The 13853-nt window shown below is 39.8% G+C and overlaps 1 pseudogene; it reads right to left on the bottom strand.

Moving 5' to 3' along the window:
* Positions 1–12990: 12990 nt before the first annotated feature.
* Positions 12991–13749, bottom strand: LOC134809758 (mucin-19-like; annotated as a pseudogene).
* Positions 13750–13853: the final 104 nt, after the last annotated feature.

The following is a 13853-nucleotide window of genomic DNA, read 5'->3' as shown; positions in this document are numbered from 1 at the left end:
GGGAAAGACAGTCATGTAAAAGACTGGAGTTTTTATATGCTACTGAGATAACATCAGATTAAACTAGATTGTTATAACTTTGAGACGTTTCATGTCACCTGTATAGTAATCACAAAGATAATACATGTAGAATGTATACAAAAGAAAAAGAAATAAAAACATATTAGTACAAAAATTAATTAGACAAAAAGGAAGACAGCAAGAAATAAAATAAATAAACAAAAGAACTACAAAAGTAACACAATACAATTAACAAAATGGCAGTAGTAACTCCTTAACTGAAAATAATAACCTTATATGTAACAATGTTAAATTCTCCAATAACAGACACAAAGTCACTGAAGAAATAAAAATATAAAATCGAATGAATTCTGTTTATAAATTGTTTATAAAAATAAAAATATAAAATCAAATAAATTATGTTTATTTAAGGATAAACATGGAATGAAAATGCAGGGATGGAAAATTATATTCTATATGGTAACCAAATCATCCTAAATAGCAACCAAAATAGAACAAAGTGGGTCACATTTACATTAGATGATTAGACTTTAAGCAAAAAACTGTCATAAAGACAAACAAGGACATTATATAATAAAAATAAATCTCCAAGAAGATATCATAATTAAAATATGCACATGAATCAGCAACTATTCCAAACACATAACACAAATAATGACAGAATTAAAAGGAGAAATAGGCTGAGTACAGTGGCTCACGCCTGCTTGTAATCCCTGCATCTTGGCGGGGGCAGAGGCAGGAGGATGGCTTGAGCCCAGGGGTTGAGACTAACCTGGGCAAGATAGCAACACTTCGTCTGTGTAAGAAACAAAATTATAAATAAAAATAAAGGGAGGAATAGAGACCACCACCAAAATGATAGGAGACTTTAATAATGGAGAGGACAACCTGGGAGACCAAATGAAGACAGAGGATTGAGCAAGGAGTGATTCAACCAAATCCAACAGACTTTTAGAAACGGTCTTCTCAACAACAGAATGCGCATGATTCTGGCGTGCACATGGAACATTCTTGAGACTATATCACAAATCAGACCACAAAGAAATCAATTCAAGAAAATTAAAATCATACGAAGTATCATTTACAACTAAAATGGAATGGAACCAGAAGTGAATACCAGAAGAAAAATTTAAAAATTTGCAAATACATAAAAATCAAGTAACATGCTCCTAAACAACATTATGGGTTAAAGGAGAAATCACAGTGAAAATTTCAACATAACTGGAGACAAAGCATAACAAAATTATTGCATGCATCTAAAGCTTGTATTCAATTGTAGTAGTAAATGTTTGCATTTAAAAAATCTATCTAAATCAACTAGTAAATGTAATCAAACATCAGCAAAGAATAAGAATTTCAGCAGTTATGAATAAATAACAATTAAAAGCCATAGAAAAATCAATTAAAGTTTGGTTTTATTGAAAAGATTAAGAAAACCGACAAACAGATTAAAAGAAAAAAGAAGATACCTCAAATAATTAAATTCATAAATAAAAGAGGAGCTATTACTACTGATGCCACAAAAGTAGGAAAAGAAGAGATTATAAAAGTTTAATTCCAAGTATATGCCAAAAAATATGATAAGCTAAGAGAAATAGACAAATGTCTAGAAATACAGATTATACTAAAAATAAAACATAAAAAAATCTGAATAGGCATATACGTAGTAACAACAACCTCCCCTCAAAAAGCCCAGGCCCGGATCACTTCATTAAATATATATTTTTTTCAAAATGTTAAAGCAGGGTTAACACCAACCCTTCTTAAACTACTTCAGAAGAATGAAAAAGATAAAACAATTTCCAACTTATTTTATGAGCCCAGCATTAACACAACACCAAACCCCACAAAGACACTAAGGAGAAAAAAAAATACAACTACAAATCAATTTTCCTGTTGACTATTGATGTAAAAATTCTCCTCGGAACATTAGAACACCAAATTCAATAATATATTGCAAGGATTATACACCATGATGAAGAAGGAGTTAACTCTTCAATGAAAGTATTGTTCAACACGTGTAAATCAATCTATTTGTTTTTTATTTTTTTATTATACTTTAAGTTCTAAGGTACGTGTGGACAACATGCAGGTTTGTTACATAGGTTTACATGTGCCATGTTGTTTTGCTGCACCCATCAACTCATCATTTACATTAGATATTTCTCCTACTGCTATCTCTCCTCTAGCCCTCCAGCCCCTGACAGGCCCCATTGTGTGATGTTACCTGCCTTGTGTCCAAGTGTTCTCATTGGTAAATTCCCACCTATGAGTGAGAACATGTGGTGTTTGGTTATCTGTCCTTGTGATAGTTTGCTGAAAATGATGGTTTCTGGCTTCATCCAAGTCCCCGCAAAGGACAAAAACTCATCTGTTTTTATGGCTGCGTACTATTCCATGGTGTATACGTGCTGCATTTTCTTAATCAGTTCTATCATTGATGGACATTTGGGTTGTAAGTCTTTGCTATTGTGAATAGTGCTGCAATAAACATACGTGTGCTTGTGTCTTTATAGTGGCATGATTTATAATCCTTTGGGTATATGCCCAGTAATGGGATTGCTGGGTCAGATGGTATTTCTAGTTCTAGATCCTGGAGGAATGGCCACACTGTCTTCCAAAATGGTGGAACTAATTTGCAATCCCTCCAACAGTGTAAAAGCCTTCCTATTTTTCCACATCCTTTCCAGAATCTGTTGTTTCCTGACTTTCAAATAATCACCATTCTAACTGGCGTGAGATTGTATCTCACTGTGGTTTTGATTTGCATTTCTCTGATGACCAGTGATGATGAGCATTTTCTCATGTGTCTGTTGGCTGCATAGATGTCTTCTTTTGAGAAGTGTCTGTCCATATCCTTTGCCCAATTTTTGATGGTGTTTTTTTCTTGTAAATTTGTTTAAGTTTTTTGTAGATTCTTGATACTCGCCCTTTGTCAGATGGATAGATTGCCAACAATTTTCTCCCATTCTGTAGGTTGTCTATTCATGCTGTTGGTAGTTTCTCTTACTGTGCAGAAGCGCTTTAGTTTAATTAGATCTGATTTGTCTATTCTGGCTTTTGTTGCCATTGCTTTTGGTATTTTAGTCATGAAATCTTTGCCCATGCCTATGACCTGGATGATGTAGCCTAGGATTTCTTCTAGGGTTTTTATGGTTTTAGGCCTAACATTTAAGTCTTTAATCCCTGTTGAATTAATTTGTGTATAAGGTGTAAGGAAGGGATCCAGTTTCAGCTTTCTACCTATGACTAGCTAGTTTTCCCAGCACCATTTATTAAATAGGGAATCCTTTCTCCATTGCTTGTTTTTGTCAGGTTTTTCAAAGATCAGATGGTTGTAGAAGTGTGGTGTTATTTCTGAGGCCTCTGTTCTGTTCCATTGGTCTATAGATCTGTTTTGATATCAGTACCATGCTGTTTGGTTACTGTAGCCTTGTAGTATAGATTGAAGTCAGATAGTGTGATGGCTCCGGCTTTGTTCTTTTTGCTTAGATTGTCTTAGCGATATGGGCTGTTTTTTGGTTCCATATGAACTTTAAAGTAGTATTTTCTAATTCTGTGAAGAAAGTCATTCGTAGCTTGATGGGGATGGCATTGAATCTGTAAATTACCTAGGGCAGTAAGACCATTTTCACAATATTGGTTATTCCTATCCATGAGCATGGAATGTTCTTCCATTCGTTTGTGTCCTCTTTTATTTCGTTGAGCAGTGATTTGTAGTTTTCCTTGAAGAGGTCGTTCACATCCCTTGTAAGATGTATTCCAAGGTATTTTATTCTCTTTGTAGCAATTGTCAATGGGAGCTCACTCATGATTTGGCTCTCTGTTTGTCTGTTATTGGTGTATAGAAATTGTTGTGATTTTTGCATATTGATTTCTTATCCTGAGACTTTGCTAAAGTTGCTTATCAGCTTAAGGAGATTTTGGGCTGAGACGATGGGGTTTTCTAAATACACAATCATGTCATCTGCAAACAGAGATAATTTGACTTCCTAATTGAATACCTTTGTTTCTTTCTCTTGCCTGATTGCCCTGGCTGTGGGTTTGTCATAAATAGCTGTTATTATTTTGAGATACATTTCATCAATATGTAGTTTATTGAGAGTTTTTAGCAGGAAAGACTGTTGAATTTTGTCAAAGGCCTTTTCTATATCTATGGAGACAGTCATGTGGTTTTTGTCATTGATTCCGTTTATATGATGGATTACATTTATTAATTTGTGTATGTTGTACCAGCCTTGCATTCCAGGGATGAAGAGTACTTGATCGTGGTGGATAAGCTTTTTGATATGCTGTTGGATTCCATTTGCCAGTATTTTATTGAGGATTTTCACATCGATGTTCATCAAGGATATTGGTCTAAAATTCTCTTTTTTTTGTTTTGTCTCTGCCAGGGTTTGGTATCAGGATGATACTGGTCCCATAAAATGAATTAGGGAGGATTTCCTCTTTCTCTATTGATTGGAATAGTTTCAGAAGGAATGGTACCAGCTCATTTTTGTACCTCTGGCAGGATTCAGCTGTGAATCCATCTGGTCCTGGATATTTTTTTGTTCGTATGCTATTAATTATTGCCTCAATTTTCAGATCCTGTTATTGGTCTATTCAGAGATTCAACTTCTTCCTGGTTTAATCTTGGGAGGGTGTATGTGTCCAGGAATTTATCCATTTCTTCTAGATTTTCTAGTTTATTTGTGTAGAGGAGTTTATAGTATTCTCTGATGGTAGTTTGTATTTCTGTGGGATCAGTGATGATATACCATTTATCATTTTTTTATTGTGTCTATTTGATTCTTGTCTTTTTTCTTCTTTATTAGTCTTGCTAGTGGTCTATCAATTTGTTGATCTTTCAAAAAATCAGCTCCTAAATTCATTGATTTTTTAAGGGTTTTTTTGTCTCTATCTCCTTTAGTTCTGCCCTGATCTTTCTTGCCTTTTGCTTGTTTTTGAATTTGTTTGCTCCTGTTTCTCTAGTTCTTTTAATTGTGATGTGGGGCTGTCAATTTTAGATCTTTCCTGCTTTCTCTTGTGGGCATTTAGTGCTATAAATTTCCCTCTGCACACTCCTTTAGATGTGTCCCAGAGATTCTGGTGTTTTTTGTCTTTGTTCTCACTGGTTTCAAAGAACATCTTTATTTTTGCCTTCATTTCGTTATTTGCCCAGTAGCCATTCAGAAGCAGGTTGTTCTGTTTCCATGTGTTTGTGCCATTTTGAGTGAGTTTCTTAATTCTAAGTTCTAATTTGATTGCACTGTGATCTGAGAGACAGTTTGTTGTGATGTCTGTTCTTTTACATTTGATGAGGAGTGCTTACTTCCAATTATGTGATCAATTTTAGAATAACTGCGATGTGGTGCTGAGAAGAATGTTTATTCTGGTGATATGGGGTGGAGAATACTGTAAATTTCTATTAGGCCCACTTGGTGCAGAGCTGAGTTCAAGTCCTGGATATCCTTGTTAACCTTCTGTCTTGTTGATCTGTCTAATATTGACAGTGGAGTGTTAAAGTCTCCCATTATTATTGTGTGGGAGTCTAAGTCTGTTTGTAGGTATCTAAGGACTTACTTTACGAAACTGCGTGCTCCTGTATTGAGTGCATATATATTTAGGGTAGTCAGCGCTTCTTGCTGAATTGATCCTTTTACCATTATGTAATGGCCTTCTTTGTGTCTTTTGATCTTTGTTGGTTTAAATTCTGTTTTATCAGAGACTAGGATTGCAACCCCTGCTTTTTTTTAATTTTTAATTTTTTTGCGTTCCATTTGCTTGGTAGATCTTCCTCCATCCCTTTATTTTGAGCCTATGTGTGTCTCTGCATGTGAGATGGGTCTCCTGAATACAACACACTGATGGGTCTTGACTCTTTATCCAATTTGACAGTCTATGTCTTTTTATTGAGTCATTTAGCCCATTTACATTTAAGGTCAATACTGTTATGTGTGAATTTGACCCTGTCATTGTTATGTTAGCTTACTGTTTTTCCTGTTAATTGATGCAGCTTCTTCATAGTATCGATGGTCTTTACAATTTGGCATATTTTTTGCAGTGGCTGGTACCGGTAGTTCCTTTCCATGCTTAATGCTTCCTTCAGGAGCTCTTTTAAGGCAGGCCAGGTGGTCTCAAAATCTCTCAGCATTTGCTTGTCTGTAAAGGATTTTATTTCTCCCTCACTTATGAAGCTTAGTTTAGCTGGATATGAAATTCTGGGCTGAAAATTCTTATCTTTAAGAATGTTGAATATTGACCCCCACTCTCTTCTGGCTTCTAGGGTTTCTGCTGAGAGATCTGCTGTTAGTTTGATGGGTTTCCCCTTGTGGGTAACCCGACCTTTCTCTCTGGCTGCCCTTAACATTTTTTCCTTCATTTCAACCCTGGTGAATCTGACAATTAGTATCTTGGGGTTGCTCTTATCCAGAAGTAACTTTGTGGTGTTGTCTGTATTTCCTGAATTTGAATGCTGGCCTGCCTTGCTACATTGGGAAAATTCTCCTGAATAACATCCTAAGGAGTGTTTTCCAACTTGGTTCCATTCTCTCTGTCACATTTAGGTACACCAAGCAAACATAGATTTGGTCTTTTCACATAGTCCCATTTTTCGTGGAGGCTTTGTTCATTTCTTTTCACTCTTTTTACTCTAAACTTGTCTTCTCACTTTATTTTATTAATTTGATCTTCGATCACTGATATCTTTTCTTCCACTGGATTGAATCAGCTATTGAAGCTTGTGCATGTGTCACAAAGTTCTTGTGCCATGGTTATCAGCTCCATAAGATCATTTAAGGTATTCTCTACACTGTTTATTCTAGTTAGCCATAGTCTGACCTTTTTTCAAGGATTTTAGCTTCCTTGCGATGTGTTCGAACATGCTCTTTTAGCTTGGAGAAGTCTGTTATTACCAGCCTTCTGAAGCCTCCTTCTGTCAACTCGTCAAAGTCACTTTCCCTCCAGCTTTGTTCCATTGCTGGTGAGGAGCTGCAATCCTTTGGAAGAAAAGAGGTGCTCTGGTTTTTAGGATTTTCAGCTTTTCTGTTCTGGTTTCTTCCCATCTTTGTGGTTTTATCTATCTTTGGTATTTGATGTTGGTAACCTACAGATGGGGTTTTGGTGTGGATGTCCTTTTTGTTTATGTTGATGCTATTCCTTTCTGTTTGTTAGTTTTCCTTCTGACAGTCAGGTCCCTCAGCTGCAGGTCTGTTGGAGTTTGCTGGAGGTCCACTCCAGACCCTGTTTGCCTGGGTATCAACAGAGAAGGCTGCAGAACAGCAAATATTGCTGCTTGATCCTTCCCTGGAAGCTTCGCTGAAGAGGGTCTCCCACCTGTATGAGGTGTCTGTTGGCCCTTACTATGAGATGTCTCCCAGTTAGGCTACACAGGGTTCAGGGACCCATTTGAGGAGGCAGTATGTCCATTCTCAGAGCACAAACACCATGCCAGGAGAACCACTGCTCTCTTCAGAGCTGTCAGATGGGAGGTTTAAGTCTGCAGAAGTTTCTGCTGCCTTTTATTCAGCTATGCCCTGCCCGCAGAGGTGGAGTTTATAAAGGCAGTAGGCCTTGCTGAGCTGTGAGTGGCTCTACCCTGTTCAAGCTTCCTGGCCACTTTGTTTACCTACTGAAACCTCAAAAATTGTGGATTCACCTCCACCTGCTCAGCTGCAGCATGAAGGTTAATCTCAGACTGCTGCACTGGCAGTAAGGAAGGCCCTATGGGTGTGGGACCCAATGAATCAGGCACAGGAGAGAATCTCCTGGTCTGCCAGTTGCTAAGACTGTGCAAAAAGTCCAGCATTTGGGCAAGAGTGTCCTGTTTTTCCAGGTACAGTCTGTCATGCCTTCCCTTGGCTAGGAAAGGAAAATCCCCCAACCCCCTGCCCTGCTTCAGCTCACCCTCCATGGGATGAACTCACTGTCCAATCAGTCCCAATGAGATGAATCAGGTAGCTCAGTTGGAAATGCAGAAATCACCCATCTTGCATTGATCACACTGGGAGCTGAAGACCAGAGCTCTTCCTATTTGGCTATATTGGAATGAGAGTTTAAATCAATCAGTTTAATATATCACATTAACAGAGTAAAAGATGTAAACCACACAATCATCTCAAATAATGCAGAAAAGCCAACTGACAGTATTAATCATCTTTTCAAGATTAAAAAAACACTCAATAAACTAGAAATAAAAGGAAACTAACATAGCAAAATATATGTAAATAACTCATCACCAACTGGGTTCAACAGCTCATGCCTATAGTCCCAGCAGTTTGGGTGGCTGAGGTGGGTGGATGATTTTAGGTCAGGAGTTCCAGACCAGCCTGACCAACATGGTGAATCCCTGTCTCTACAAAAAATATTAACATTAGCTTGACTTTGTGGTATGTGCCTGTAGTCCCAGCTACCAGGGAGGCTGAGGCATGAGAATAGCTTGAACTCGGGAGGTGGAGGTTGCAGTGAGCCCAGATCATGCCACTGCACTCCAGCCTGGTTGACAGAGCAAGATCCTATCTCAGAAAAACAAAAACAACAACAACAAAAAAAAAAAAACAATCATCACTAATATTATACTGAATTCTGAAGTGTGGAAAGTTTATCCTCTAAGATTAATAATAAGGCAAGATATTCATTGTTGCCACATCTATTCAAAAATAGCAGTGAAAGTCCTGGCAAAACAACTAGGCAATGAAAAAAAGAAAAGATCCACATTCCAAAGGAAGAAGTAAAATTACCTGTTACTTATGATATGATGTTATATACAAAAAAATCCTATATGCTGAAAACAATACCTGTTAGAACTAATAGTTGCATTTAGCAAAATTGCAGAATACAAAATTAAGTGTATTTCTCTTCATTACACGGTACAATCCAAGTTTTTAAAATTCCATTGAAAATAGCATTAAGAAGAATATACTTTGGAATAAACAAGCAAAGAGATGTAAGACTAGTATACTAGAAGTTACAAGATGTTGTTGAAGAAAAGTCACAAACAATGGGGAAGATATTCTATATTTGTAGATTAGACAATTGAAAAGATATCCCATATTCATAAATTAGAAAACAATATTCTTAAGTCTATACTAATGAAATCAACAACAGATTAAATGCAATAGCTATATAAATCATAACAATATTTACTTGCAGAAATACAAAATTCTAAAACATATGAAATCTCAAGATTGAAAATAGCCAATTAAACTTGTAAAATAATGTCAATTGTGGAGCCCTCACAATTTTTAAATCAAAAACTAATTGCAGTGCTATTGAACTCTTTTCAAATGTGGTATTTTGAGGCCAGGTTCTATGGCTTACACGTGTAACCTCAGCACTTTGTGAGGCTGAGGTAGGAGGATTGCTTGAACCCAGGAGTTCAAACCACACTGGATATCCTAGTGAGAACACCCATCGCTAAAAAAAAATTAAAATTAAAATTAACCTGGCAATGTGACATGAACCTGTAGTCTCAGCTATTCCAGAGGCTGAAGTGAGAGGATTTTTTAAGCCTGGGAGAGCAAGGCTGCAGTGAGCCATGGTCGCACCAGTGCACCCCAGCCTGGATGACAAAGAACCTGTCTCAAAAAGTAAAAAGGAGAAAATCTGAAAAGAAATGTATTAAATCAAGACGTGTAGACATAGAAAATAATAGAGACCCCTCTCTCCACAAAACCTTGTATATATGGTCAAAATGATCTTCAACAAGGGTGCAAAGGCCAAACTATGGAGAGGGAATAATAGCCCCCTTTAACACAAAAATGGTATGAAGATTTGCTATCAACATGTAAAATATAGAAGTCAGAATTGTAGTTTATACTATATTTTTTTAAAAAACTCAAAATGTGTAAGTCTGAAAATCTTACACAAAAATATAAGGGAAAAATATCCAAAATTATGCCATGGAATTTGGCAATGTGTTCTTGACTGCCAGCAGCCCCACATCCCTGGAGCATCCATCCGCTCACCGCTGCCTGGTGCTGGGTCCTTCCACACCTGTCACACTGCTTTGTGCGGGGCCCTGAGGGGCACGAGCCAGGATACCAGGCCGAGCACAGGGCACAGGCCGGGCGTTCTCCGGCTATTCGAGGGCAGGCTGTCCCCATGACAGCCTCAGGCGCAGGAGGGAGGACGGCCTGATTCGAGTCTGTGGAAGGAGGAAGAAGCTCGTTTCCTGAGCCAGCAGGGACACAGAGGCGGATGCGGGACACAGGGACACAGGGGTGGATGCCATAAAAATATATGGCATATATTTTGAAACATGGCCGCAATTTGAATAATTAGAGTGTTATGCTGAAACTGCACCAAAATTTATCATTCCAGTGACTACAGGGAATTTTTAATAGTTGTTATTTTTATAATAAAATTAAACTTTAATGAAATAACTGACTTTCAAACTTCAGCAAGAGGACAAATATTCAGCCAGAGGTATCAGTTCCCAGTTTCTGCTTCAGGTCCTCTCTGGTCTCCCACAGCCCCTCCTGCATCACCCAGGTCTAAGGGGCCACCTGGCCTGGCCTGTGTTCCCTCGTCCCTCCCCTTCCCCACCCAGATCCTGCAGCGCCTTCCTGGGGCAGGGGCGGCGAACCGTCCAGAGCGGGAGGCTCCATCGCCCAGGGTAGCACCACTCCGCCCCTCTCCACACCTGCCCAGCCCCTGGCAAAGGAGTCGCCTGGGCCTGGCCCTCTGCCCGCCCCCCAATGCCTGCCCTGTGCCTGCAATGGCGACGCTGCCAAGAAGAGGTGCCAGACACCAGAGACCGTGGCGCAACCCGCCCGGAGAGCAGGGTCCCACTCACCTGGGAGCGGGGGCACGTCCCTTCCGGTAGGCGATGGAGTTAAGATTGTTTCCTTATTTATTTTGCTTAAAACTGGTAGAATGTCACTATTATATGAAGTACCCATGACTCTCTCAGTAAATTTGAGCAAACGTTTATTAGTTTTTGTCAGTTTAACTAGTTCTTTTGTGTCTATTATTAAGGTGAAATTTAACTTCTATCTGAAATCAGTAAGATACAGAGAGATTTTAATGACAAGTGAATATTTTTTTCTCACGGGGAACTGAATTATGAATTGAATGAATGAATTATGAATTAAATGAATGAATTCATTAGCAAGGTAGAGAGGACACTAACCAATCCGTAGTTTTAATCAATCTGTATTCCCTCCCCCCTCCCTCTTTGTTTTTTGTTTGTTTGTTTGTTTTTGAGACAGAGTTTTGCTCCGTCGCCCAGGCTGGAGTGATGTGGCACGATCTTGGCTCACTACAACCTCCGCCCCCCGGGTTCAAGTGACTCTCCGCCTCAGACCCCCGAGTAGCTGGGATTACAGGCGCCAGCCACCATGCCCAGTTAATTTTTGTGTTTTCATTAGAGGCGGGGTTTCACCACGTTGGCCAGGCTGGTCTCAAACTCCTGACCTCGGGTGATCCGCTCACCTTGGCCTCTCAAAGTGTTGGCATTATAGGCATGAGCCACCAGTCCCGGCCCCTCCCACCCCTCTGTATTATGACCATGTGTACCCAGCATTTAGCTCCCACCTATGAAAGAGAACATGTGGTATTTTGTTTTTTGCTTTTGCATTAGTTTTCTGGAAACAATGCATTCATGTTGCTTCAAATGGCATAATTTTGAGTTTTTTCTGGCTGTATAGTATTCCATGAGTCTTTATCCAATCCACCACTGATGGATATCTGGATTAAGTCTATGTCTTTGTGATTGTGAATACTGCTGTGATAAAAATATAGCTACATGTGTCTTTTTGATAGGGTATTTATTTTCTTTCGGATATATACCCAGTAATGGGGTTACTGGATTGAATGGTAGATCAACTCTTAGTTCTTTAAGAAATCCCCAACCTGCTTTCCACAGTGGCTGAACTAATTTACATTCCTTCAGAAAGTGTATAAGTGTTCTCTATTCTCTAAATCTTCACCGATATGTGTTTTTCTTTTGACTTTTCAAAAAAAGCCATTCTGACCGGTGTGAAATGGTATTTCATTTAGGTTTTGATTTGCATTTCTCTAATAAATAATGACGATGAGCACTTTTACATATGTTTGTTGGGTGCTTGTGTGTATGTCTTCTTTTGAAAAGTGTCCGTTCATGTCCTGTTGCCCACTTTTTAATGGAGTTACTTGCTGCTTGCTTGTTGATTTGTTTAAGTTCCTTATAGGTTCTGCATAATAGACCTCTGTTAGATGGGTAGTTTGTGAATATTTTCTTTCATTCTGTGGGTTATCTCTTTACTACCTTGATAGTTTCTCTTGTTGTGCAAAAGTTTTTCAGTTTAATTAAATCCCACTTGTCATTTTTTGTTTTAGTTGCAATTGCTTTTGAGGACTTAGCCATAAATTATTTGCCAAAGCTGTTATCAAGAAAAGTATTTCCTAGGTTTTTTTCTAGGCGTTTTATAGCTTGAGATTTTTCATTTAACTCTTTAATCCATCTTAATTTTTGTATTTGGTGAAATATGGGGGTCTAGTTTTATTCTTCTGCATATGACTAGCCAGTTATCCCCGCATTATTTATTAAATAAAGTCTTTTTCCCATTGCTTACTTTTGTCAACTTTGTTAAAGATGTGATGGTTGCAGGCATGTGGCCTTAGTTTCTAGCACTCTAGTCTGTTCCATTGGTCTATGTGTCTGTTTTTCTACCAGTACCATGTTGTTTTGATTACTATAGTCTTCTGGTATAGTTTGAAGTCATGAAATATGATGTCTCTAGCCTATGTCTCTAGCCTTAGTATTGCTTTGGCTTGGCTAGCCTATGTCTCTAGTCTTAGTATTGCTTTGGCTTGGCTATTCAGACTCCTTTTAGGTTCCATATAAATTATAGCTGTTTTCTCTTTTGTGCAAAATGACATTAGTAGTTTGATAGGAAAAGCATTGAATCTGTAAATCGCTTTGAGCAGTATACTCATCTGCACGCAGATGATACTCCAGTGTATGTTCTGTGGTTGATGAGTGAAGTGTATTGTAATTCCAAATGGTCAAGCCAGACCCTGCCCCCGCCCGGCTCCTCCTCTGCCAGAGCTGGAGACCTCTAGCCAGGGGCCCTCTAGAGCCACTGGGGATGGGGCTGAGGGCCGCTTCCCGCCCCCATGCAGCTGCTGCAGGGCAGACCGCCTGGCTTGGCCGCAGCCACAGGGACATCTGGCCCTGCTTCCGAGATGTGGGGAGTGCGGGCAGGCTCAGGAGTTGCCTGGAGGCTGCTGCCTGCACACAAAAGGCGGCTGCAGCTTGGGAGCCCAGGCGGGCTGGAGGTACAGGGCCTGGTCGGCCTCGGGATCGCCAGCGCGCCCAGCCTGAGGGCCCCCAGGCCGTGCCTCCAACCCACTCCTCCACCTGAGAGAGATCGGGGCCACTGTCATGGGCACTCGGCAGTCACCCCATGTGGGGTTGAGCGGCGGGTTTTCAGTTCTCGCCCCTGTGCAGCCGCCACCGCCGGGCAGAATGCCTGGCTTGGCCACAGCCACAGGGACACCTGGCCCTGGTTCTGCGAGACTGGGAGCGCAAGCGGGCTCAGGGGTTGCCAGGCAGCTGCTGCCTGCACACAGAGGGCGACTGCAGCTTGTTCGCCCAGGCGGCGGAGCTTGGTCTGGGTGGCCTCTGGAATGCGTGCACACCAGGCCTGAGGGCCTCCCTGGTGGTGCCACCTGCCCCAGTCTTCCTCTGCTGGAGCCTGGAGCAGCTGGAATGTCCACTCTGCAGTCACAGGGGATAGAGTTAAGTTTTCTTATCCCACACATGCGCACAAAAAGGTAACTATTCTGTGAGGTAATTAACATGTTCATTGACTTCGTTTTGATAATCATTTCAGAATGTGCATATAAATGCATCACATGTACAATTT

Source organism: Pan troglodytes, chromosome 23 (assembly GCF_028858775.2).
Source record: "Pan troglodytes isolate AG18354 chromosome 23, NHGRI_mPanTro3-v2.0_pri, whole genome shotgun sequence".
Lineage (NCBI taxonomy): Eukaryota > Metazoa > Chordata > Mammalia > Primates > Hominidae > Pan > Pan troglodytes.
This window is presented reverse-complemented; position numbering and strand designations above follow the sequence as displayed.